General features: G+C 45.7%; 1 long non-coding RNA gene across 1 annotated transcript; it reads left to right on the top strand.

The window, feature by feature from the left end:
- Window positions 1–4,793: 4,793 nt before the first annotated feature.
- Window positions 4,794–14,244, top strand: LOC109491863. Its single transcript, XR_002736132.2, has 2 exons — window positions 4,794–4,956; window positions 13,660–14,244. It is a non-coding gene; the product is annotated as an uncharacterized LOC109491863 (long non-coding RNA).
- Window positions 14,245–24,856: the final 10,612 nt, after the last annotated feature.

The raw sequence follows: 24,856 nt of genomic DNA, 5'->3' as shown, positions 1-24,856 counted from the left end.
TGGGTTCGAGCCCCGCGTTGGGCTCTGTGCTGACAGCTCAGAACCTGGAACCTGCCTCGGATTCTGGGTCCCCCTCCCTCTCTGCCCCTCCCCCGTGCTTGCTTGTTATCTCTCTCTCAAAAATAAATAAATATTTTATAAAGCAGGGGGGTGGGGGGAGCACCTGGGTGGCTCAGTCGGTTAAGCATCCAACTTCAGCTCAGGTCATGATCTCACGGTCTGTGAGTTCGAGCCCCGCGTCGGGCTCTGTGCTGACAGCTCAGAGCCTGGAGCCTGCTTCGGATTCTGTGTCTCCCTCTCTCTTTGCCCCTCCACCGCTTGTGCTCTGTCTCTCTCAAAAATAAATAAACATTAAAAATTTTTTTTTAAATATTAGATATTTATTAAATAGTGTGTATTCATATTAGATTGGATACAATGTTAGAAAATAGTAGAATAAGCAAGCTATCTCATGATGTGCCTGGTCAGCAAAGTGTTTGATCAGAAGCTCTATGGCCATATCAAGGATCCTGCAAAAGCATTCCTGCTTTAAAAAAGAGAGTGGGGGGCACCTGGGTGGCTCAGGCGGTTGAGTGCCCAACTCGATTTCAGCTCAGGTCATGATCCCAGGGTTGTGGGATCAAGGCCGGTGTTAGGTTCTGCACTGATTGTGGAGCCTGCCTAAGATTCTCTCTCTCTCTTTCTCTCTCTCCCTCTGCTCCTCCCCCCCCCCAAAAATAAAAAATTTAAATTAAAAAAAAATTGTTTAAAGGAGACTAGACTAGATTAGTTTCATCAACAGATGTTTATTGGGAGCTGTTTTGTCCCAGGCTGTGTCCTACGCCTCGGGGTTTAGACAATTGTATGATTCCAATAACTGGCTGAAAATGCTGGGAACAAACAGACTAGTTCCCACTGTTACAAACGTACACATTTGTCCTGTCTTAGCAGGACAGTCTAGTTCTGTTATTAAGAAAGCTCTGGGTCTATTTTTACATCAGAGACACACAGACTCGGAAGCCATGACTGCAGGAGGTAATCTGGGAAGTTACCCGAGGACAGTCTATGGCCTTGACAGTTCAACTTCAAAAGGAAGAATTAAGCAATCTTGGTAACATAGATCCCCCAGATATAATTTTATTTCATCTAATCAGCCCACCAAAGGCAGAAGGTGAAATTCTAACAAATTAAATTAAAATGCAATATAAGCTGCTCTAAAAAGCAGAGTTCAAAACCAATTTTTCTCTGATTTCTTCTTTGAACCTGGAAGTTAAGAGGTCTGTGGAGGGGAAAGGATGCATCCTCTTTGATCAAAGTTATCAAATCAATTTCTTCTGTTTCTAAAGGAATTAATGGCAAGAGAAGAGACAAAGGCGTTTTATCTCACAGTACAGGGAAGGAACGGGACTTCATGAAATCTCTGGAGCCACACTTAGGCAAATGACAATGAACAGCGTAGTCTGAGGATTAGAATGCTCTGCTTCCCTCCTTTCCTGCCATTGCCTCCTGTCCGTGAAATTGCACCTTTGCCTTCTACCGATCTCCAAAGCTGTAGAACACTGCCAAAATACATTTAGTTCCTCTAAGCCAGCCATACTGCAGCTACCTGCTAACTAAAGATTTTTAAAGTCAGAAGGAGCCTTAGAGATCATCTTGAAAACTTCTTCAGTGCCCAGGAAAGTTAAATAAATGGGCCCCAGACTTTTTTGGTAACAGAAAAAAGTCTATAACCCAGATCTCTCAACTTTCATTTGAACATTCATGGGGTGCCTGGGTGGCTCAGTTGGTTGAGTAGTTAAGCGTCCGACTTCCACTCAGGTCATGATCTCGTGGTTCGTGGGTTCGAGCCCCACGTCGGGCTCCGTGCTGACGTCTCAGAGGCTGGAGCCTGCTTCAGAGTCTGTGTCTTCCTCTCTCTCTCTCTGCCCCTCCCCCACTCACGTTCTGTCTCTCTCAAAATTCAATAAACATTAAAAAAATTTTTAAACATTCTTTCAACGGTACCACTCAGTATGGTGCTATGGTACGATAAAGGGCTGCAGAGAAATATTCTTGGTAATCCATACATAAAGTCCACTTTGGACTCCACCGTCTCTCGGATATTGGCTTGGCGCCCGAACCATCCACAGAGTTCTTTTGGGAAATGCTGGCTGTGTGCTCTGACTCTGACACTTCTCGGTTGTTGATCAAGGGCCGATCCCTTACCCTTTCAGACCTCAATTTAATCATCCCTAACGCAGGGGGAGTCCCAAAAAGCCCCTCGTAGGATCGTGTAAGGATTTTATTGTTTAAGATAAAATATAGGAAGCGCTTCACAAACTGCAAAGAAGTCCACAAATAGCAGGTGTTATCCCCGCGGCTGCTGCCGCTGCTAAGAGACACAGCGTTTCTCCGAGACATTCCCTGGGTAAACTTTCCACATGCCGTAGTCTGTTGCTCTTTCTTCTCACTTGTTCAGCATTTATGGGGTATCTGTTGCAGACCCGGCGCCATTCTATGCCACGGAGCTCCAAAAATGAATGAGAAAAAATGCAGGCCACCCAGAATTCCACACACTGGTAGCAGGTGTGTAAATAGTCAACGGGATATACGAAGTGCTGTGGGAGCACCGAGGGACTCCTTAGGCGGAGGGTGAACTTAGGCCGAGATCCTTGGGAAGGCTGCACAGTGCAGGTGCTGTCTGGATAGTTTTGAGTCAAAAGTGGAAGCTCTGCAGACAGGATAAGGAAGAGAAAAGAAGCGTGGAAATTGGCGGCTTTCCAGGCAGTTGCAATGGATTTGCGTGTTTGCACAAAGAGAAGTAGCCTAGAAATGGCAGATATAGAAGATAGAACAACAACAATACCAGCAAAAGCTATTTTTTTTTTTTACAATGACTTCGAAGCTCTACGTTTTTTTACCAACATGTATAACGAGCACAAGGACCCTTCAAGGTGGGCAGCATTTCCTCAAGTTTGCGGAGAAGAAAACTCAGGCTCAGAGAGGTTAAGTAACTTGCCTAAGATCACACAGCTGGTAAACAGGGAAGTCAGGTTTTCAACTTACATCGCAATGCTTGTATTTAATGTAGCACACTGCTTCTTATAAACTGGGGGGACATCAAGAGATGACTGGAAATGTAGGCAAGGGACAGAATTTGTAGGACATGGAATACCAAAACCAGGAGGCTTGGATTTTCTTCTATAAACTGTGGGGATCTCTGAAAGATTGCTAAACAGGTGTTTTTTTAAAAAGCTTGATGGCAGTGTATAAATGGATGGGACAATGAAAATAATAGAAACAGGAAGATCATTTTAAAAAGTGTTATAAAGATCTTGGCAAGAGAAAATAGACGGCTGAAACTATGTGTTTATCTGCTGACTCATCGTATGTGGGCGCAGAGCACTGTTTTGTGAAATAAGGACATTTTTACCTCGCATAACGGAAAGTCCAGAAGTCGGGCAGGCCGCAGGTTCATCTGAAGCCCGTAGTCTCTGCCCCAGTCTATAGTTATCCTAAAGCGGCTTTCCCCGGGAGACCCAAAAGGACAGCCAGTGGCAGTTAGAGGTCTCCATGCTCCCTGTTCATATCCTACCAGAGAGAGGAATCTGTCCTCACAAACCTTGCATCTGACTGGGTCAACTTAGGTCACTGGAGTGAGTATTGCCAGGGCACTGATGGGCTTAAGAGGAATCAGGATTCTCCTCAAGAGCAGGGCAGGAAGGACACGTTCCCCTGTGCCTTCTGTGGCAGAGGTAGCTACTTGACCCAAAGTACAGCTTTCTTAGGAAAGGGAAAGGGAGAGCTGATACCAAATGGACAACACGTAGCATCCACTCATGCCATCCAGCTTTGGGCACGGAGACGTGAAACAAATGGCTTTCCATACACAGCCGTCCCCAAACCGATCTGCCTAAGCGTGTGCCCATGGTGAAGGCCTTAGACTAGCTCTTCTCCAACTCTCTTTCTCAAATACTCTCCTGCCACTTTAGAAGAAAGCCACACTCCCACCGATTCCAAATATTCCCATAGTGCCTTGCCTCAGGAAAAATTTTCTGGGGGGCCCCAAAAGAGGAGTATTTAAAATATTGCGGTTGACGGGACACCTGGGTGGCTCAGTTGGTTAAGCATCCGACTTCAGCTCAGGCCATGATCTCATGGTCCATGAGTTCGAGCCCCGCGTCTGGCTCTGTGCTGACAGCTCGGAGCCTGGAGCCTGCTTCGGATTCTGTGTCTCCCTGTCTCTCTGCCCCTCCCCCACTTGCACTCTGGCTCTGTTTCTCAAAAATAAATGAACATTAAAATACTGCAGTTGATTATAATGATGAGGTAATAAATACTTCTGCATGTCAGATGGTTTCCAGCTTTTTGAAACTCAAAGGAGACCTCATGGGGTTATCACCTGATAAATCATTAAATACACTTTTTAAATGATAGATCACAGAGCTATTTTTGATACATACATTTTAAAAAGTAATATAGGGGTAGAATTGGTGCTGAACCCTGTTTTGTTCTAATAATATGTTATATTAAACCATAGGTACATGAACTGATTGGGGAAAACCATAAAAGTCTCATCTATCTCATTAAACGATAAATTTGCAATAAAATGTACTTTTTATGTTTAATTTAAAAGGTCAATAAACTTGACTATGTATTAACAATTTTCATAATAACTCTTTTGAACACGTAGATACTTATGGCATCAAAATATACATTTTTTTCAACTTCAATTTATATTTTTGTTTCACAGAAGTCTGAAGGGCCAGCAACAGAAGATTTCCAAGCGTTTAAATGGGGAAAGTTAAAGTGGAAATAATAAGGTCAAGGAGAAATATATAAAATTTTTAACCATTAATCAGGCGTTGGGGGTGGGGGAGGGGGAATTGGAGAAAGGTGGTGAAAAGGCACAGATTTCCAGTTACAAGATAAACAAGTACAAGTACAATGTGACTACAGCTGACACACCTGTAAGGATCTACAGGAAAGTTTTTGAAGGTAAATCCTTTACACAGAAATCTTTTGTTTAAGGTCACCCTGGGCTGATGGGTTCACTCTTTACTGGTGAATTTAAAACATTAGAGCAGGAATTAAATACGAAGGGAAAGGCAGGGTTACTCAAAAGGTGGACCACCTAGACCACCCAGGATAAAGTAAAAAGAGAGAGTAAATCCTGAGTCCTCATCACAAGGAGAAACATTTTTCTTCTTCTTTCCTTTCTTTTTATCGTATCTATATGGAAAGATGGATGTTAGCTGCACCTGTCACATTAACCATTTCACCATATAGGTAAATCAAACCATCATGTTGCATGCCTTCAACTTTTACAATGAAGTATGTCAATTATTTCTCAGTAAAACTGGAAAAAGTTCATGTATTTCCAAATGAATGATTCTGAGTATCAGACTGGTCATTCAGGTTCCATTGGGTAAGTTTTTTAAGTGCCATAGTAATTTTATGTTTAAATGTTAATACTTTAAATGTTAATACACTGTGTTACAAACCGTACCTCTTGACATATATAAACTTATAACAAAACAATTCTGAATGTCCACTTAAAGATGTGAAGGAGGGTATATAGTCTTTCCAAATTATTTTAAAGATACAAATCAAAAATGCGAATCCTCACTTGTCTAAAGGAGACAACCAAATTGGGTCTTAGAGTAGCAGGCTTGCTACAGGGCTGGGCCCATCATCACTCATACAGTTCCATTCTAGTGGTGCTGGTTTTGAGGTTCCTATAAACACCCAAGTCAAGATATCTTTTAGGCAGTTCAATTCAGCAGAGGAATCTGGGCTAGAGATATATTGTTCGGGGATCATGTAGGGACAGACACTGGTCAAATCAAAGGCAGATTTGCCAATATCAAGAGAAAGTATGACCGTGGAGAAGAGCACCGGAATCATATTTGGGGAAATAACACTGGCAAAGGGAACAGAAGAGAGATCAGAGAAGAAGGAAGTGAGTAAGAAGAACAAAAACCAAGAGAAAAGTTTTTGAAAGGAAGTAATGGCCAATAGTCCTAAAAGAGGTCCGGTAAGATAAAAGCTCTCATGTATCCATTGACAACAGTGATGTCAATTGCAGTGGAGCGGTAGGACAGAGGCCTGATGACACTGCCTGGCAGCGGGGGCAGGGTATTAAGCAAGACAAAGATGAATTCGAGGCTCTGAATATGAGTGAGAGAAATAAAGTCAGAAAAGGGAGCTAAGTGCTTTGCCTCCTGGCTGGGAGGTAATGACAACAGTGCAGCTCTCTGACAGGTGAACTTACTAAACAGGGTTAATTTGGTTTTAGAAATTTGGGGATCGAGAAGATCCAAGTTTAGGTGAGCAGTGAGAATTGGAGACCTGAAATCAAAAGAAGTCAGTGCTCCATCCATGAACGTCGTTCATTGTATTTTGGCTCCAGTATATGAGGTACGTATTCGGGTACAAAGATACAAGAGATAAATAAGATGGTCTTTGCTTCCGGGAACCATCTACACAGACGTGTTGGTCGAAGATGGACATAACGAGTGGGGTCTGAGAGATGGATAAAGAACCAGATCACGGCAGAGCCGGGGAGTTCTGGCCTCACAACGCACTAGAGAAGGGGAGCCGTCGGAGAAGTAGTAAGAAAATCAGAACAGCAAAGCCACCCCAAAGCCAAACAATCATGAGATTTCAAGAAGTTGGTGAAATAGGACGCTGCAGAGAGCAATAGAATTGAGAACAAAGGAAAAACTCACTGGGTTTAGTAATTAGAAAGTAATTGACAACCTTTGAGAATGAAATTATCAGTCCAGCTACGGAGGATGCAGAAACCAGTAGATGGTGAAAAAAAAGGGAGGGGATATTGGTGTACTCACTCAGAGAAGCTTCGTCATGACTTTTCTATCCCAAAGACTCCTTTTGCTGCACTTGCGTTATGGTTGGCGTATGAATGGCAATGTGAAGATATTGCACGTTTGGTAAGTTAAGCTCCCAAGACTTTAACGTCTTGGAAAATGAGAGGTGCTTTGCCAAGTCACAGTCATATCACAATTATGGACTCAGCAATAGTGTGAATTTCCCCATAATAATAGTACTTATCTCACCACCTGAAGCAAAAAGGATAGTTTCTAGGGCCCAGATACACTTTCTAATCATTAGTTAAGCAAGTCTCCTTTCTTGTGTGCACCCTCCTAAATGATCGGATTAAGCTTTTATCTTCCCCCTAGAGAGCTAATCAAATGTGTAGTAAAACCACTTAGAATCACATCGTAAATTTCTTTTCTTCCTTACTTCTCCCTCCTTGGCTCTAAAAATTTGGTACCCATCCAGAACAAAACAAAACAAAAAGAATTAAAAAAAAAACAAAAAAAAAACCCTACCACATTTCCCTAGCAAGAACAAGTGTTCTATTTTCCTCTATGAAGTCATTAGCCCTACTCTCAGAGCCTCTACAACCTGGGGTAAGCCTGGTGCCCTGTATTTTCGTAGCAGGTAGTAGGAAGACGTAGAGTCTGCCTTCCAGATGCTCACAGTTTGAGGGTTGGTTGGGGCCTCAGGATAAGGGCATGTTTCTCGTAAAATGGTAATGATCAGAACCCAGTGTGGTTCTTCCTACTATAGATATTGAGAACTTGAACTTGAGTTGAGGAGGGTAGACTCTCATGTTTGAAGGACTTCAAATCATAGCTCATCAAACGACCTGCCCGATATTTGTATACATGCCTCCCCACCAACATTTCTGCTAAGTGAAACGTCAGCTAGTGAATTTGCTAGCTCGCGAGGACAGCTCTGACTCTCGGAAGTTCTTCCTTATAAGGAGTCCAAATGTATCTCTTGTATTAACATTGGTCCTAGTTCTACCAAGTCTGGCCACTCAGAGCAAATGTGGTCCCTCTAAACCCTTACACATATTTGGAGGCAGTTTCATTCCTCAAGCCCTTGAGTCTCCCCCTTTCCTTCAGCTTCTACTCATAAGTTTGGCTCTAAGGCCTCCACTGCCCTAGCTACTCTGTCTGAATGTACCGTGTTTTGTCCTTCTAAACCATCCTCCTGATACAGAACACAATTCTGATTCCTGGGCTGCCCTCGGAAGGACATGGAGGAGGCTGCCATCTTTTCCCATATTTGAGGTTCAACAAGTCTGTGCTACTCCAGAGAACATGCATTTCACTTACATGTGACATGACGTGCTCCACACCACTCCTACCCCACCAGTCTTCAATGTTTTCTTCCTTGTTATGGAGAACATCTGTTTCCCTGCTTGATTTTGAAGGCTTTTTCTCATCTTTTCCTACTGGAATCAGTTGACTTTATTTTACATTCCACTCTAACAGACACCCATCCCTTGGGTCAGTCTAATTCTATTAATGTATGTCAAACATATCATGCCTGTTCACCTCCAACTCCGTGCGTGTTCTCATGTTGGTCCCCATCTGAAAAGCTCTTCCCTTTGCCCATTTACACTCCCTTTGTCTTTTAAAACCCAACTCAAATACTACCTCCCCAGTGCGGCCCTCCTGTGCTATTCTGGCCTGAATTATCTCCTACTTTTCTGAATGTTTTTATCCCTCAGAAGGTGAGGGATACACCTCATGAGTACAAAACATTTTGGTCATTTGCTATCAATGATATGCATAAATATTACACTCAGAGTAAAATATGAACCGTGTTTAAAAATTCACTTTTTTTCACTGGTTGTGATGGACTGAATGTTTGTGTCCTGCCAAATTCACATGTTGAAATCCTAACCCCTAGTATGTTAGTATTAGGAGGTGGGCCCTTTAGGGAGGGAATTAGGTCATGAGGGTGGAGTCCTCACGAATGGGATAGGTGCTTTCTAAAAGCAACTCCGGAGAGCTCTTTCACCCTCTTTCCACCATATGAGGAATGCAATGAGAAAAGAGTCTGCAGCTCAGTTCTGATCCAAACCCAACCGGGTTAGACTTAGACTTTTAGCTTCCAGAACTATGAGAAGTAAATGTTTGTTGTTTAAGCCACCTAGTCTGTAGTACTTTGTTAGCCTGAACAGACTAAAACACTGGCGTATTGCCAGGGCCTGCAGCAGTATCTGGCATAACTACTTGTTGAATGAATGAATGAATGAACGAATGAATACATGAATGAATGAATACCTGAACGAATGAATACGTGAATACGTGAATGAATGAATACGTGAATGAATGAGTACGTGAATGAATGAATACATGAATGAATGAATACACGAATATATGAATATATGAATGCATGAAAAGTGCTTAAATGCTTGCTAATTGATTGATTGCCCTGGATTGGCCAGATGATTAGCCAGAGAGACTAAACGGCGGAGAAGGACAGGAACATCAGGCTTAAAAATCAAACAGTACTCCACCTCCTTGGTCTGATCCAGACTTGCGGAAGGAGAGGAAAGAGGTGGAGGAAGAGGTGGGCTGTCAGCAGAGAAAGTCACCAAGTTCTCAGGAAAATAAGATTATGTAGGGAGTTCTGACTCATCCTGGGAAATCATCAGGAATGTTTCAACACTCCCTAAAAACTGCGGCCCCCGGATAAAGCTTTGAGGCAATTTTGGCTCCTCTCTTGTCTTTCCCTCATTGATATGAGGGAGCTCTTGTTGCGGACTGATGGGGCTGTGGTATTTGGTGCTCAGTATGACAGGGTTTGCCCTGTGGTATCAGTCACCTTCAGCCTCACATATCTTCTGAGCCCAGGAAACTTGGAGGCGGGAGTGATGGAGGCAGGAAAAAAAAAAAAAAAAAGGATTCAAGGGCTGATGTAAACTCTGTTGTACAAACTGAACTTTTGTCTTCACCCACCTCGTCTGCCCCCCAGATACCTGGGTCTTCACATGTAATATACTTTATGTGTAAGGCATAATAATAATAATAATGACTTAGAACAAAAGCAACCATTATTTGGCTCCCGATTCTGCAATTTGAGCAAGTCTCAGCAGGGACACCTTGTTTCTACCCCCCATGGTGTTGCCTGGGGCAGCTTGTCGGGGACCAGAGACTGGACTGGATTGCGGCTGGCTGCGCCTCTCTCAAGTGGACCGGTTGGACTTCTTTCCAGCCATGAGGGCTTCAAAGAGCGAGCTGAAGCTTCACAACCTCCTAAGGCTTAGACCCAGAAGGCACACAATGTCACTTCCGCCACCACCTATTATCGATCAAAGCGACTCACCAGACCGGTGTAGAGGTCAGGAGAGGGGAAAAACCTTACCTCCTGGTGGGAGCAGTGTCAAAGTCACATTCCAAAGGACAAGTAGGATGGGAGCGATTTTTCCGATCATCTTTGGAAACAGTCTACCATAGTTTACCGCCATCTGTCTCTACTAGATTACCTCCCTAAGGTCAAATCCCTGTTTGTACTCATTTTATGGCTCTCACAGTGCCTAACCATCGTAGCTAAGGCATAGGAGGTGCCCAGACAGATCGAAAACCTACCAAACACGTAGAGGAGCTGGTAGCTTTTCCACTCACAAGCTGACTCATGCTGTTTCCTCCACTCAACGGTAAGAACATGGGCTTTGGAATTAAGCACACCTAGGCTGGCATCCTGGTTCTACTACATACGAATTGAGTGAGCATAAACAAGAAGCCTGAATTTTCAACAAATGTTTCTACATTGTCAGCTGCTTCCTTATTTTGAAATGGGGATGGAAGTTTGTATCTCACCATTGTGAAGATTAAAGAAAATAACGTGTGCAAAGAGATAGCAGAGTGCCAGGACTATAGTAAATGCTCAAAATATGATAACTACATTTAAAAAATTTTTTTAAATGTTTTTTAAATTTATTTTTGAGAGAGAGAGCACGGAGAGGGAGACACAGAATCCGAAGCAGGCTCCAGGCTCTGAGCTGTGAGCACAGAGCCCGACGCGGAGGTTGGACTCACAAATTGTGAGATCGTGACCTGAGCCGAAGTCGGACGCTCAACCGACTGAGCCACCTGGGTGCCCCTGATAATTACATTTTAATCTTCCTCCTCTGTCTCCCTCTCCCCAAGACTCTCCATGAGTCCAGGCATGATGACTCCCTCAAAACCATCTCTTCCTTGGAGCACTCGCTGGTCTTCCAAATGGAAATGAATTCTGCATCCCCTGGATAAGAATTTGACTTTGGTTTCTTCCCTCACATTTTGAAAACTATAGGTCATTCAGTGTTGAGCTGCTAGGAAAGGAAATCATCTGGTCGCATACACTTTAGTTATAGATACGGAGAAATTCAGACCAGATGGATAAGGCAACTTGACCGAGGACTCATAGCTAGAATTGGACCCCAAGACTTCCTCATTCTGCAATGACACCAAGTTTTGTACCCCAACCCGCTTACCACGTGAACACATAGCCAGAAAGGCTATGCTATCAAATTCTCAGAAGGAACCGGAAATCGGAGGACGCCAACCGCAGAGTGGGTAGGCTTAAGCTCACAGATAGAATGAGGCCAATGTATGTGTTTTGTGTGGCTCACAGGCATTTGCCACACACACACACACAAAATTGAAGAAGTTGCCAATATTTAAAAAAAAAAAACGTTCATATCAAAATCCAGATTATCAGCTTCATTTGAAAACAACTGGACCCTCTGGCCACACTGAGCCTGCCTGCAAGCGTGATGACCGTCTGCTGGAGCCATATGGCGGCTGCCCTGGGAAATGTGGCCATGGTCTCCCATGTGTCCGGGTTCAGGAAAGTTCAGCCTGCTTTCCTCACTCGGGTTAGCTGCCTAGCCAACGGAGGCAAGTGAGTGCGTGACTCCTGCCTTAGATGAAGGCGTTGGAAAATCACACAAACATCTTCTTTTGTATGGCAATTGTCTTTCCGTATGTTCCATCTCCCTGCAAATTATAAGCTCCCTACGGGCACTTACCGTGTCTTAGGAAACTTTGATAGAAGTAATAATATTTGTTTAGCACTCACTGCATACCTCCCAAATAGCATTTAGGTACACGATCACATACAGTACTCAATAACTTAGTGATGTGAGTCTTACTGAATTTGTTTACCTTCTAGATTTTTCTATCAGCTGAGGAAACAGAATCAGAGAGGTTGATCCCAAAGATCAGCCAGCCATGAAATGTGGAGCTGGGTGTGGAGGACATCTGGTGTTAATTTTCCTTCAGGAAACCGTCCCTTTCCCTCCCAGTCCTGTGGTTTGGGTGAGGCCGAGCCCATAGGAATTGGACTCAGGCCTGTCCAATAAGGGTTCTGATTACCCCTAACCTTAGTGATTGGCTTGTGTGACTATGTGACCCAAGCTGGGCCAATCAGAACGAATCAGAAAAGTCCTCAGACTTTTTCTGAAACTCTCTCTTCTTGCATTAAGTTGATCACTTTCAGATTAGACCAGCCTCCCCTTTCTTCAGACTTCCATGGGCAAGTGACGAGTGTCCGAGGAGGAGCTCCCCAGTTCTGCAAAAGGCCATCCCACCCTTAGACTCCAAAACACCACTGACAGGAGTAAAATAGGCTGTAAACTCTGCTTGCTCCTAAAAAAATACTCTCATCTCCTTGCCAATCCTCACTGGCCTACCACCACAATGTGCCCCGAGATCACCAAGGCTCACTCAATATATGCATTATCTGTTTATGTCAGTCTCCACAAAAGCGCAGGGCGCCCAGATCATCCCACATCCCCAGGAGGCTGATCCTCATACTTCTTTATGGACAACGAGGCATGCATAACACCCTCATAGTCCTTACCCTCTTTTCCTGCTATTTTTGTTTTCCATAGAATTTGCATTCTGAACATACACAGTTACTTATTTCTTGGTTTTTCCCCGACTTTATTGAGCCATAATTGACATGCAATGTTGTGTAAGCTGAAGGTGTACAAAGCGTTTGTTTGAGAGGTACCTGGCTGGCTCAGTCAGTAGAGCATGTGACTCTTGACCTTGGGGTTGTGAGTTTGAGCCCCATATTGGGTGTAGAGATTACTTAAAAATTAAAAACAATCTTTAGGGGTGCCTGAGTAGCTCAGTCGTTTAGGCATCTGACTTCTGATCTTGACACAGGTCATGATCTCATGATCGAGCCCCACATCTGGCTCACTGCTGTCAGCCTGTCGGCACAGAGCCCGCTTTGGATCCTCTGTCCCTCTCTGTCTCTCTCTCTGCCCCTCCCTGCTCACACTGTCTCAAAAAATAAAGAAAACATTTTTAAAAATCTTCTAAATTTAGGGAAAAACGTGTTTATTTGATACACTTATATTGCAAAATGATTACCAGCATAGCATCATGTCACATAATTACCATGTTGTGATGAGAACATTTAAGATTTCCTTTTTTTATGTCTGTCTCTCCCTACTAGAATGCAAGCCTCGTGAGGAAAGGGACCTTTCCTGTCCCCGCTTAGAACAGGGTCCGGGACAAAGGAGGAGTTCAGGGAGTATTGAATTAATGAAGGAACGCTACCCATCGTAGCTTAGAGGGATAAGCCCACCTGAGAAAGAAAACAATAAAGAAAGCAGATGCAGGGGGAGGAAAGAAAAATATTCCTGCTATATATATACTTTAAAAACCTGCATTTTAGTTTGCGAGGGTCCTGTCAGATTAGGACTCCTCTCTCCTCATCTCATGTAACCTTGATTACCTCCTAAAAGCCTTATTTCCAAATACAGTTATACTGGGTATTAGGGCTTCGCCGTATGACTTTTGGGGAGGACACCTTAACCCTGGATGTGCCTTAAGCCTTTCAGTTACATGAAGCAATAAATTCTTCTGTTTATTTCAGCCAGGTTGAGTTTGGTTTCTGAAGATACATTTGGAAGAAGCCTAACCACTCCACGACAACAACCAAAAAAACAAGCAGCCCGGTTAAGAAATGGGCAAAGGACGGGAACAGACATCGTTCCAAAAAGATATACAAATGGCCAATAAGCACAGGAGAAGATGCTTAACATCACTGGTCGCTAGGGAAAGGCAAGCCAGAGCTACAGTGAGATATTTCTTCACACCCGCGAGGATGGCTCTGATCAAAACACAAACAAACGGAAAACAGGTTATTTGGGGAATAATGATGTAATGTTGATGAGACCGTGGAGAAATTGGAACATTTGTGCCTTGCTGGTAGGAATATAAAATGGTGCAGCTGCTGTGGAAAAGGGTATGATGAGTCCTCAAAAAAAGAAAAACAATTACCATGTGATCCCATAGTTCTGTTTCTGGATATGCAGCCAAAAGAAATGAAAGCAGGGCCCCCAGTAGATATGTGCACACCCATGTTCATAGCAGCATTATTCACAACAGCCAAAATGTGGGATGTGCTCAAAACAAATCAGGTAAATAAGTGAAGTGATACATAAATGAATGAACGCGCTATGATTTATTTTTAATTCACATGACGTCACAATGACACGACATCATCATCTCCTGGCAAAAAGCAAACATTCCAGTGGGTGGTCCTTAACAGGCTGGCAAGTATCATGAGAGTTCAACACAACCTCTTACTTCGGGAAGCCAGGGGGTCCCTATGCATTCACACTTGCCCATTCAGCCCAGGAGAGTTTGTTTTCCCTGTGAGTGTGTGCTTCAAGTGTGACCTTTGAGGAGAAACACTGGGAAGGTAGAGGTGCTTTCCTTTGCACCATCGACTGTTGCTTGCATGCCCAGGCACTACCCCAGAGCCTCATGGTGGACATGGCAGTTGGGCAAAAGTAGACATGACTTTGAGACCAGCCGTGAGCTTTCATTCACTCCTTCACCAAGCCCTGGTGAGTTTTACATCCTGGATGGCTTCAACCTTCTCCACCCTCATTGCCACCACCCTGAGTGAAGCCATCGTCCCCTGTCCTCTGACTACTTGCAGAAGCCTCCTAACGGGGAGTCTCATTTCCGGCTTGTAGCCTCCCCCCCACATCCGGGTCCATTCCCTGCAGAACAGCCGAGCTGTTTTCCAGACCATCGATCTGATTACATTCCACCCTTGATTTCAACCTTGAATGACTTCCTACTGGGGAAGGATAAAAGATAAGCCTCCTAACTTGTCCTACTTGGCCCTCCTATATTCTGGCACCTGTGTAAACGTCCAGGTCTCAGTGGAACCACGTCCTACATCTTCCTTGGCCTCCAGCCAGATGCTGTGGGTCTTCTGCTCCTGAAACGCATAAATATTCCCACCACAAAATCTTTGTGCACCCTGGCACTCCTCCCCACCCCCACGCCCCCTACCTGCTCAATTCTTCTATCTCCTTCAGCTCTTGATACAATCATCTTTTCTTCCATAAAATCTTCCCTGATCTCTCACACTGCAGCCAGGCTAGGTCAGTAATGAGCTTGCACGGTTCAGTGTTCTTTTCCTTCAGGGTACTAACCTCCGCTGCTAATTACACACGCCTTCAAAGCACTGTTTGATCAACTGTCTCTCCTGCACTGTGCAGTTTCTAAGCTCCTTAAAAACAAAGGCAATGTTTGCTTTCGCCCATGATTGGATCACTGTCACCTAGCACAAGGCCTGGCATATAATAGTTGCTCAATAAATATGTGGGGGGGGGGGGGAAGAAGGGAAGGAGGGAAAGAAAGAAAATGGCAGGATCCGCATCTGGAATTTTAGGGAACCGTATAGCAGCATGTGAACACAATACCAATGCCAGTTAGACGTAACAGCGGGAGCTGAGCAGACAGAGTTCCAAGTTTCATCTTGATTTTGTTGGCTTGGTCAAATTGCCAAAAGTCTCTCATTTTTCGTTTTCTTCCACTTATTTCAACAGACAGAGGTAAAACCCCTACTAAGTGCAAGGCATGTGTTACTAGAAAAATGTTTCTTGGGGCATCTGACTGGCTCAGTCGGTAGAGCGTGCGACTCTCGATCTCGGGGTCATGGGTTCAAGTCCCACAGGGGACCTAGAGCTTACTAAAAAAAATGCTCCTCAACTGGAAGGGGTGCTTTCCATAGAGGAATATAGCAGAATTTTAAGGGGGAGTCTTACTCAAAGTACAAAGAAACCCACAGCCAATGTGATGGGTGCATGCTGGGCATGTGAGTGAGCGAGCGGGCAAAAAAGTGATAGAGGTGAATCAGACAGTTCAGGACATCAAAAACTTACTCTCAAGTGTGGGAAAGACCTGGAGCTCAAATGATGTACTACACAGATGTTTTCTAGAATAGAGACGAAAGGTGCATGCAGAGCTCAGAGAAGGGGTGATTAATTTCAACCTGGGGAAGAGGGCAAGAGGGTTTGTTGGGGACTTTGGAACTCTGCCTGGAAGGGTAGGTAGCACCTCCCGGAGAGCCCTGAGGGACGGCCACATGGACCTCTTTCCAAGAAAGATGGTGAGGGCTAACTAGTTAATGTTTGGGAGGCCCTCCGAAACCTTCCACCAGAGGATCTGTGAACAGTTACCCCTTGAACAAACATGAATTTGAACTGTGCGGGTCCACTTACATGCAGACTCTACACTTCCGTACTAAATGTGTTTTCTCTACCTTCTATGTTCTTAATAACATTTTCTTTTTTTTTTCAATATATGAAATTTATTGTCAAATTGGATTCCATACAACACCCAGTGCTCATCCCAAAAGGTGCCCGCCTCAATACCCATCACCCACCCTCCCCTCCCTCCCACCCCCAATCAACCCTCAGTTTGTTCTCAGTTTTTAACAGTCTCCTATTTAATAACATGTTCTTGTCCCTAGCTTCCTCGGTTGTAAGAACACAGTATATAATACACACACCATACACAGTATGTGTTAGTTGACTGTTCATGTTGTCAGTAAGGCTTCTCTGGTCAACAGCAGGCTAAGAGTAGTTACGTTTTGCGGGAGTCAAAGGTTTTACGTGGATTTTTGACTGTGGGAGGGGTCAGCACTCCTAACTGCCCACGCTGTTCAAGAGTCAAGTTCGCTACCTCGTGACAGAGGATAATTCTAATATATTCAGCTACACAGCGGCTGTGCTCGGCTGATGACGTTATTCCTGTGAAGTGAATGTATATAAGCTTTTTTCTTCACTACAGAAAAAGGTCTTGATTTACCAGCATAATCAGTTTGTGAGAGAAAATCTTGCAGCTGCCAATAGGGGATTAGCTTGGACGGGGTTGACTCATGTCTAAAACCAACCGGTGAGTTCTGCCCTATTTCTGTTCTCACGGAGCCAGCCAAACGTCTGGTGCTCTCTGTGACTTTATCAATTCAGTTTGACCCCTCGAGAAACACACAAACAAGGGCAAGTCTTTCTAGAACAAGATAAGGGGAAACAGAAAACAGAGGTGGTGTTAGACAAAACCGTGACGTCACCACACGTGCCCGCGGAACGCCCCGTCCCTCTGGCCCAACTAGAGCACACGACTCAACGGTTGGCTCTTTCTGGGTTCTGGAAGCCATGCTAAACGCTTTGTGTGCATTGTGTCATTGGCGCCTCACCACCACCTGAGACAGACAGTCACTGCCATCCCCATTTTATAGGGGACAGGGCTGAAGCCCAGAGGGGCTGCGTAACTTGTCCGAGGTCACGCAATGGTGGGATTTGAACTCATGACCACCATACTCGACGGCCTCTCATCCACACAGTTGAAAGCAAGGACATTAGAGTCAGGCAAACTGGCTATCACAACACTTTTTTCACTTTCAAGCTGTGTGATCTATTATCTAGGCCTATTATCTATTAGCTAGGCCTATTATCTAACTTTTCAGGGGCCTTTGCATTGGAATAGGCCCCAAAACCTTCAACTTGGGAAATGACTTTCATTTTGGAGGAATGTGCCATCTCAACCTGCTGGTTGACTGACTGCCCCATGTCCCCAGCCCGTTCCCCCAGCTGAGCCGCTGATTTCATCTCCTGCATGCTTGACCAGTTCTGAGTGAGGACGTGCTGAAGTAGGCTGAGCTGTACCAAAAGGAGGCCAAGTCTTGGAATACTCAGGCCTTCCTTCGCTCTAATCCAGTTTCCAGAGCTCTAACAGAGGCCCCTGAGCACCTGTGTGGCTGTTCCAGTCTTCCCCTCATGTGGTTCCTCAGTCCTACCAATGGAGCACCCGACCTTGCCTTCTTTATCCAGATTCCCCCATGCACTTGGATTTGTATGACTAGGCTCGTGCTCTGACACCGGCCAGGTTCTGGTTCTAGAAACCTATCTAACGCCCAGTCCCGGTATATGGATTGGGCCCTGACTTGCACTTACCGGTCCCGTTTCCCAGCTCAAAAGAGGAGCGCTGCTCCTTGGGTGACTCTAGGAGCTGGGCCTCTGCCACCTTGAACAGGCCTCTTCATTAGATGCTTATCTGACCACTTGGCATACCTGTGCTCTCAAAACTGCTCCATCCACAGGCAGGGAAACCTAGCCATTCTTTTTTTCTTTCCCCCCTCCCTTCCTTCCCCCCTCCCTCCCTCCCTCCCTTCCTCCCTTCCTCTTTCTTTCTGGTATCTTAATTTCTTATTTTTTTCTTTCTAGACAAATTCACATAACATAGAATTCACCATTTTAGTCACCGAGAGCGTATCGTTCAGTGGGTTTCACTGAACCTTAGCGTATTCACAAGGTTGTGCAACCATCACCGCTATCTAATTCCAGAATATTTTAGTCTCCCCGTAAAGAAACTCCAGAGGACATTAAATCTGAAAAGCAAACCCCAAGGCTGGAAGGGACAGGGCTTAAGGTGACACAGCTGGATATGCAGAGCTTCCTAAGTGAGAAGCAGGTGTGCAGAAGATGGTGACCGGGGGCAGAACGTCCTAACCCCAAATGTGGCCCTCGGCACACTGGATGTTTCAAGCGGAAGGAATTTGAGAGATGGCAGGTAGAGGAGGGGTTTTCTGACTTTCCTCTGAAGCAGACTGTAAGGTCCTCCCGCGAGAGGCTCCCTTCCCGTACTCAGAGGAAAGGAACGTCCTCTGAGTATGTATGTATAACTTACATAATACTCCATTGTGTAAGTTAACCGATGGACGCCGAAAGGAATCTGAGTGAACAGACCTCGCTGTTTTCCCTAGTTTACTACTCTGCGCTCGTACCGTTTTTTGTATGATCACACTTTTCCATGCCTCTCCAGTCTTCACCTAACCTACCACAAACACTTAGGTTTAACTGCCCCCAAAATAAAAACCAAAAAAAACCACACCATACTCTTTACCAGTCATCCTCCATTTCCCACCCACCCACCCCAACCCCCGGCAACCATTAATGGACTTTCCAGCACTGTGGATTTGCCTCTTCTGGCCATTCTGTATAAATGTACGCATATAATATTTGGCCTTTTCTTTGGCGTCTTCCACTTAGCATCATGTCGTAACACAAATCAGGACTTCATTCCTTTTTACGGCCGCATAATACTCCATTGTGTAAGTTAACCATATCTTGTTCACACATTCATCAGTGGGACCTTCGGGCTGCTTCTGCTTTTTGGCTGTTATGAACAATCGTTCCACCAGCATTTGTGTATGCGTTTTTCTGTATATGCTTTCAGTTACATCAAGGAGGGGAATTGCTAGACGATAATGGTGACACTATGTTCAACTTTTGGGGGAATTTCCAAGCTGTTTTCCAAAGTGACAACTCATATTCTCGCCAGTGACACACAAGAGTTCCAACTTTCCACATCCCTCTCAGTACTCGTTATTGTCCTCCCCCTTTCTTGGTCGTCTTGGTTCCCCTGGCAGGGGGTATTTTCTTGACGTTGGTGATTCTTTGAATGAAATAGTTAAAGCATTTGGGCTTTGATGATAGAGCTCTAAGTCTGGGTTTGCTCTGCCATGCAGGGTACTAAGGCAGGTATATATCTGGAGTAAGTTTTTGGTTTCTTTTTTAACTTCTTGACCCTCAGTTTTCTCATCTGTTAAATGGGAATAATAGGGTTGTTGCACTAATTAAATGAGACAATGTATGTCAAACCCTCAGTATAATGCCTGTAAAGCCTCTTGATAAATGAAAGCGGTCATTATTACTGTCTATCTTTCTTTGCCTCCACGGCTAGACCTCAGGTCAATGGGTCATTACATTGGTTATTTGACCAGGTAACAACTATGTATGGAGAGTCCCTCATGTGCTAGGCACTCTTTTAGGAGCTAGGATTATGGTGCTCAACGAGGAAGAGACCCCACAAGTAGGAAGCTAATATAATACTAGGGCAAGGGCCATGATAAATATGGAAATTCAAAACCAAAGGAGCTAATCGTAGAGCCTTGACAAAATGAAATAGGGTAATGCCATAGTGAGCAGGGTGAGGGTTAGCAGATGCGGCCAGGGCAAGGCCCTCAGAGGAGGTACATTGCAGTTAAGACGCAACTGGAGAGGGGCGCCTGGGTGGCTCAGTCGGTTGAGCGTCCGACTTCGGCTCGGGTCACGATCTCACGGTTCATGGGTTCAAGCCCCGCGTCAGGCTCTGTGCTGACAGCTCAGCTCAGAGCCTGGAGCCTGCTTCCGACCCTGTGTCTCCCTCTCTCTCTCTCTCTGCCCCTCCCCCACTTTCTCTCTCAAAAATAGATAAACTTTAAAAAAAAAATTAAAAAAAGAGTAAAAGACCTGACTGGAGATGGAGATGGGGAGGCAGCCACAGAGAGGTGTAGGGAAGAGAGTTCACTCAACAGACCCTCACAGAATCCCTGTGACAGGAGCAGCTGGGAGAGGCTGAGGGGCTGAACGAAGGGAGGGGGAGAGAAGGGGATGGCAAGCCTGAGACCCCAAGAAGACACAGGAGCCGAAGAGCTGCCCAGGCACCGTGCTGGTGACAGCACCGTGCCGATGCTGGGGCCCCAGAGAAGGATGTCAGTGAAACTGGGCCAGACCCTGAGTGTGATACGGGGCAGGAGTTCTGGGGACTGAATGTTCTCCGCGGTTGGCAGGAGCAGAGGAAGTCTCACTGGAGAGCGTCAGCGTGGCATGCTCCCTCCCCGCAAGCCCCTGTCACTCACTCCTGGGAAGGCCTGGCCTCGTTTGGATTTCTTAATATCTGACACAGAGCACTCGGTCACACGTCCGCTGCTGGCGTATCCACAGTGGAACAGTGTGTATGACACAGGTGTTGGCACTTTGAACAGTTGGGAGGAGAAAGCCTGGACTCTCTCTGCCTCTCAGGGAACATTCTGGGTGGGCCTGGTGGGTTCGAACACTCGTCCTGTGACACCACAACATCCAAACACAAGCACCGAGGTGGCATCATAGAAAGCCCAACTTGCATCCCGTGAGCCGGCCTGAGTGCTGCCCTTGAGCTCTCTGTGGCAGTGCCCGTGGCAGTGGAGGAGTCGGGAACACTCGTGTGCCACTCGGGGGAAGGATTTCAGACTGGCGCTCGTGTGTTTGTGCTCTGTGCTCTCACACTTTCTAGCTCTCTGGCCCTGAGACAGCTCCTATGACACGGCAGCAGTAAGTCCGTGGCACGGAGAGGGCTGAACAGGGAGCCTGGCGCTCGGGAAGCCCTCGATAAGTTCGCTTATTGTCACTTATTATTATTATGTTTACCTACTCCTGCCGCGACGGTTTTAAGAGCCTCCAGTTATGAAGGGTCGCCATGCTTTGAAAAGGATATGAAGAGGTTGAAGGTTATCCCAAGAAGGGCGATAATTAAAATGATAAGAATTTGGGGGGCACCTGGGTGGCTCCATCGGTTAAGCGTCCGACTTCGTGTCAGGTCATGATCTCACGGTTGGTGGCTTCGAGCCCCGGGTAGGGCTCTGTGCTGACAGCTCGGAGCCTGGAACTTGGTTCAGATTCTGTGTCTCCCTCTCTCTGTGCCCCTCCCCTGCTTGCGCTCGGTCTCTCTTTCTCTCTCAAAAATGAATAAGCGTTAAAAAAAATAACAAAAATAAAACGATAAGAATTTGAAGATTTGAAGAAAAAGTTGGCATGGGAAGGGTGAGATTATATGAAAGAGTGTTATTAAGCAGTTTTCAAGCATAAAAACTGGAGAGTTACAAGATGGGGAGGGGGACAAAACCGATATTTTCTTGGTGTAACCCACCATATGCTAAATCCCAGACCGGGGTCTTTCCATTTATTATTGCATTTAGTCCCTATTGCAACCCTCTGAAATTGTTGTTGTTGTTGTTATCCCCATTTTACAGATAAGGAAACTGAGGCTGGGAGGCCAAAGGCAAACGCTAAGTGATGTGCTGGTGTCTGATTCTGATCCCAATGGTCCTTTCTCTATAACCTAAACCAGGAAAGCCCCAGCTAAACCTATCTCATTATTCTGGAGATTACGAGCTCCACAGATCCCAGTATAATTCCCCAAATGTTACGGTTGCACACTGGTAGTTCTCATGGAGCAACTAATCCAGCCCAGAGAGGCGGATGTGTGAGCATGTAGGTGGAACATTGAAATGAGAGAGTCTCTTTGTGTAGCAAGAACGTGCTTCTGGCAATGTGCAGAGGAAGTGGATTCCTTCTCCTAAGGCTGAGAAAGTCCTTAGGGAGGGGAGAAGAAAGTCACAGGCCTTTTCCAGGGGAGGAGTTTCTCCCCCCTGGAGACGAGGCTCTTCGGGGTTCTCTGGTGGAAAGGCATGGGAAGGGCATCCTTTTCAGCTGGGGCTAAGGAAGCCACAGTATGGAGGTGGGAAGCCATGTGGTTCATTCAGGAAAAGACTTAGGCCACCTGGGCAGAAGCATGGAACAGGGTTCCCAGGGGCAGAGGAGCTGGAGAAGGAGAATGACACCTGAAGGTGACGTGCTTTGCAGGATAAGCTATGGATTTTAGATTCTGTCCTGTAGGCAGTGGGGGGACACTAAAGGCTTCCCAGTAGGTGAACAGCTTGATCGTATCTATGTTTTAGGACATCACCTCTGGTGACTGTGTAAAGGATTCAGCAGGGAAAGAGTGAAGCCATAAAAGTCAGGTTCTTCTAATTTACTTTGCAGTATGCTTGCCTTTGGACCCCATAGGGCCCTTTTGGTAGACAGGAAAGGGGACATTTCAAGGAAGCCGCTGAATCTGGTCTTTTAATTTTTTTTTTCAACGTTTATTTATTTTGGGGACAGAGAGAAACAGAGCATGAACGGGGGAGGGGCAGAGAGAGAGGGAGACACAGAATCGGAAACAGGCTCCAGGCTCCGAGCCATCAGCCCAGAGCCCGATGCGGGGCTCGAACTCACGGACCGTGAGATCGTGACCTGGCTGAAGTCGGACGCTCAACCGACTGCACCACCCAGGCGCCCCTGAATCTGGTCTTTTAAAGAGCTCCCGCTCCGTGCCATCTGACCTGGTCTTCTCGGATGCCTGATCAGGAAACCTGCTGTGGTAATGGTGGCACCACCAGCCGTCATTTCCACTGCACTGAAAAGTAAGGAAGGCTTTCCGAGTGTGTCATTTACTTTCGAAACAGTCTCTAGCTGAGATACCAGCATTTTCGAGGCAGAGAGAAGTGGTTGTCTCCAAAAGTTGAGAAGTCTCCAGAAAAAGGCAATAGTTCCCAAGACAGGCAGGGTGAGCAGCATGGTCTGGGGCATTGGAGGAGGCTTAGGCTTCATTCATTCATTCATTCATTCATTCACAGCTGCTCATTGAATGCCTGTTTGTGTCAGGCCTCACGCTGTATACTGGACACGCCAAGGTGAAAAAGGTCAGGTTCCTACCCTCAACAAGGTCTCGGTCTAATGTAGAAGATGGAAAAGTAAACCGAAAACTATGAAAACAATGAGAAAGACGTAATAAGGGAAATTCTCAAGGATCACTTAGGAGCGACAGCTGGTTCAAACACTCAGGGAGGTAGAATAAATATCAGGGACCTTGTTGTAAAGATCTTATTTATGAGCATGATTCATGTGCCAGGTTCTGGGCTGGGTATCAGCTGCATCATGGAGAATCAGTAGCCATATGATGAGGAGGTAAAGAGAATGACACGTGGAGCAGAGAGAAAGAGCATGACCCATCTTGGAACCTACAAATAGTAAGGCTCAGGATTGAATGAAAGAGATAAGGTTTAGGATAGAATAGGGAGAGAGGGAGCTGGAGAGGTGATAAGTGTGTAACTACAATGGGTCTTACATGTGATGCTGAAGGGTTGGAACAGTCATTAAACTATGGTAAGAAGGAGAGTGATGTGGCACCTGGCTACAGTGATATGGTCAGAGGTTCACATGATATGATCCCGAGTTAAGATTAGAGCATGGTTCAGAAAACTATTTTGAACTTCAGTTAAGTGAAATTAACACAGAAGAAACAATTGAGCCTCTGAACAAAGGCAAGGGCAGTGGGGATGGAGTGGAGGGGACTTACGGGGGAGATACTTGGGAAGGAGAAAGAATTGGCAGGGCTTGGTGACCACTTGGAGTGAGAAGGATCAGGAGTAAGCCTCACAATGTTGGCTTGAAAGGGCAGGCCTACGCCGGCCGACTCCATCTTGTTCTGTGTTCTCCACCTTGAGTGACTATGTCCCCGACATGACCCCTTTTCCGGGAAAATCGCAGAAACCTCAGATCGCGCCTCCTCCCCTTGAGGAACCTCCCACTCACCCGTTCAAACTTCCTGATCAAAACACGCCCAGCGACCTGCGTAACAGGACTCTGACCCTTCCCCAGCCAATCGGCCGAGGCCACGACCCTTCCCCAGCCAATCGGCCGAGGCCACGACCCTTCCCCAGCCAATCGGCTGCCCCTAGACCCCTATAAAACCTTTGTGCTTTTGAAACTCGCTCTCTCTCCCCGGTATCTCACCGCCGCGTCGGTGCAGGTAGGGGATTGAGCTCGAGCTAGCTCGAATAAAGGCTCTTTTGCTTTTGCATCGGACTCGGCTCCCTGGCAGTCTTTGGGGATCACGAATTCTGGGCATAACAGGCTTGCCACCAGGTATATAAAAGAAAGTAGTAGACGGCTGGATTGGTCCAGAGACTGGAATTTTGTTGAGGAGAGCAAAATGACAAAGGAGAAGTGAAGATACTCAAAAGATGGTTATGAGACAGTATATTAGGTTTTCTAGACTGGACGGAGAAGGAAATGAACGAGGAGGATTGATAGATGGCTGGAAACGGCGAGGCGATTGGCCAGAGGTCTTAGTAAAGTCAGACA

This window comes from Felis catus, chromosome D1 (genome assembly GCF_018350175.1).
Source record: "Felis catus isolate Fca126 chromosome D1, F.catus_Fca126_mat1.0, whole genome shotgun sequence".
Lineage (NCBI taxonomy): Eukaryota > Metazoa > Chordata > Mammalia > Carnivora > Felidae > Felis > Felis catus.
Note: the sequence above shows the minus strand (reverse complement) of the source record. Positions and strands in the feature narration are given on the sequence as shown.